This window comes from Pleuronectes platessa, unplaced genomic scaffold (assembly GCF_947347685.1).
Source record: "Pleuronectes platessa unplaced genomic scaffold, fPlePla1.1 scaffold_27, whole genome shotgun sequence".
Lineage (NCBI taxonomy): Eukaryota > Metazoa > Chordata > Actinopteri > Pleuronectiformes > Pleuronectidae > Pleuronectes > Pleuronectes platessa.
In genome coordinates, this window is record NW_026519162.1 from 1,051,685 (window position 1) to 1,055,110 (window position 3,426).

Here is a 3,426-nt window from a genome sequence, read left to right on the forward strand (position 1 = left end):
CTGCGCACATAAATAAAAATATTATTAAAAACAATTTACAATTTTTTTTTTTTTAAATCAAATTAATAAAAAAACTGTCCTTGCACATCCTTTGGGGCGCACATCCTGCGGCTCACATCCTGCTGCGCACATAAATAAAAATAATATTAAAAACAAATTACAATTTTTTTTTTAAAATCAAATTAATAAAAAAACTGTCCTTGCACATCCTGTGGGGCGCAAATTCTGTAGGGCGCACATCCTGCTGCGCACATGAATAAAAATAATATTAAAAACAAATTACAAAAAAAAATATTTAAATAAAAAATTAATAAAAAAACTGTGCTTGCACATCCTGTGGGGCGCAAATTCTGTGGGTTGCACATCCTGCGGCGCACATCCTGCTGCGCACATAAATAAAAATATTATTAAAAACAATTTACAATTTTTTTTTTTTAAATCAAATTAATAAAAAAACTGTCCTTGCACATCCTTTGGGGCGCACATCCTGCGGCTCACATCCTGCTGCGCACATAAATAAAAATAATATTAAAAACAAATTACAATTTTTTTTTTAAAATCAAATTAATAAAAAAACTGTCCTTGCACATCCTGTGGGGCGCAAATTCTGTGGGGCGCACATCCTGCGGTGCACATCCTGCTGCGCACATAAATAAAAATAAAATAAAACATTTTTACAAAAAAAAATATTTAAATCAAATTAATAAAAAAACTGTGCTTGCACATCCTGTGGGGCGCACATCCTGCGGCGCACATCCTGCTGCGCACATAAATAAAAATAATATTAAAACATTTTTACAAAAAAAAATTTTTAAATCAAATTAATAAAAAAACTGTGCTTGCACATCCTGTGGGGCGCAAATTCTGTGGGGCGCAAATTCTGTGGGGCGCACATCCTGCGGCGCAAATCCTGCTGCGCACATAAATAAAAATAATATTAAAACATTTTTACAAAAAAAATATTTAAATCAAATTAATAAAAAAACTGTGCTTGCACATCCTGTGGGGCGCAAATTCTGTGGGGCGCACATCCTGCGGCGCACATCCTGCTGCGCACATAAATAAAAATAATATTAAAACTTTTTTACAAAAAAAAATATTTAAACCAAATTAATAAAAAAACTGTGCTTGCACATCCTGTGGGGCGTAAATTCTGTGGGGCGCACATCCTGCTGCGCACATAAATAAAAATAATATTAAAAACAAATTACAATTTATTTTTTTTAAATCAAATTAATAAAAAAACTGTGCCTGCACATCCTGTGGGGCGCAAATTATGTGGGGCGCAAATCCTGCGGCGCACATCCTGCTGCGCACATAAATAAAAATAATATTAAAACATTTTTACAAAAAAAAATATTTAAATCAAATTAATAAAAAAACTGTGCTTGCACATCCTGTGGGGCGCAAATTCTGTGGGGCGCACATCCTGCGGCGCACATCCTGCTGCGCACATAAATAAAAATAATATTAAAAACAAATTACAATTTTTTTTTTAAATCAAATTAATAAAAAAACTGTCCTTGCACATCCTGTGGGGCGCAAATTCTGTGGGGCGCACATCCTGCGGCGCACATCCTGCTGCGCACATAAATGAAAATAATATTAAAACATTTTTACAAAAAAAAATATTTAAATCAAATTAATAAAAAAACTGTGCTTGCACATCCTGTGGGGCGCAAATTCTGTGGGGCGCACATCCTGCGGCGCACATCCTGCTGCGCACATAAATAAAAATAATATTAAAAACAAATTACAATTTTTTTTTTAAAATCAAATTAATAAAAAAACTGTCCTTGCACATCCTGTGGGGCGCAAATTCTGTGGGGCGCACATCCTGCGGCGCACATCCTGCTGCGCACATACATAAAAATAATATTAAAAACAAATTACAATTTTTTTTTTAAATCAAATTAATAAAAAAACTGTCCTTGCACATCCTGTGGGGCGCAAATTCTGTGGGGCGCACATCCTGCGGCGCACATCCTGCTGCGCACATAAATGAAAATAATATTAAAACATTTTTACAAAAAAAAATATTTAAATCAAATTAATAAAAAAACTGTGCTTGCACATCCTGTGGGGCGCAAATTCTGTGGGGCGCACATCCTGCGGCGCACATCCTGCTGCGCACATAAATAAAAATAATATTAAAAACAAATTACAATTTTTTTTTTAAAATCAAATTAATAAAAAAACTGTCCTTGCACATCCTGTGGGGCGCACATCCTGCGGCGCAAATCCTGCTGCGCACATGAATAAAAGTAATATTAAAACATTTTTACAAAAAAAATATTTAAATCAAATTAATCAAAAAACTGTCCTTGCACATCCTGTGGGGCGCAAATTCTGTGGGGCGCAAATCCTGCTGCGCACATGAATAAAAATAATATTAAAACATTTTTACAAAAAAAAATATTTAAATCAAATTAATAAAAAAACTGTGCTTGCACATCCTGTGGGGCGCACATCCTGCGGCGCACATCCTGCTGCGCACATAAACAAAAATAAAATTAAAAAAAATTTACAATTTTTTTTTTTTAAATCAAATTAATAAAAAAACTGTGCTTGCACTTCCTGTGGGGCGCAAATTCTGTGGGGCGCACATCCTGCGGTGCACATCCTGCTGCGCACATGAATAAAAATAATATTAAAACATTTTTACAAAAAAAAATATTTAAATCAAATTAATAAAAAAACTGTGCTTGCACATCCTGTGGGGCGCAAATTCTGTGGGGCGCACATCCTGCGGCGCACATCCTGCTGCGCACATGAATAAAAATAATATTAAAAACAAATTACAATTTTTTTTTTAAATCAAATTAATAAAAAAACTGTCCTTGCACATCCTGTGGGGCGCAAATTCTGTGGGGTGCACATGAATAAAAATAATATTAAAACATTTTTACAAAAAAAAATATTTAAATCAAATTAATAAAAAAACTGTGCTTGCACATCCTGTGGGGCGCAAATTCTGTGGGGCGCACATCCTGCGGCGCACATCCTGCTGCGCACATAAATAAAAATAATATTAAAACATTTTTACAAAAAAAATATTTAAATCAAATTAATAAAAAAACTGTCCTTGCACATCCTGTGGGGCGCAAATTCTGTGGGGCGCACATCCTGCGGCGCACATCCTGCTGCGCACATACATAAAAATAATATTATAAACAAATTACAATTTTTTTTTAAATCAAATTAATAAAAAAACTGTCCTTGCACATCCTGTGGGGCGCAAATTCTGTGGGGCGCACATCCTGCGGCGCACATCCTGCTGCGCACATAAATAAAAATAATATTAAAAAATTTTTTAAAAAAAAATATTTAAATCAAATTAATAAAAAAACTGTCCTTGCACAAATTGGGGCGCAAATTCTGTGGGGCGCACATCCTGCTGCGCACATAAATAAAAATAATATTAAA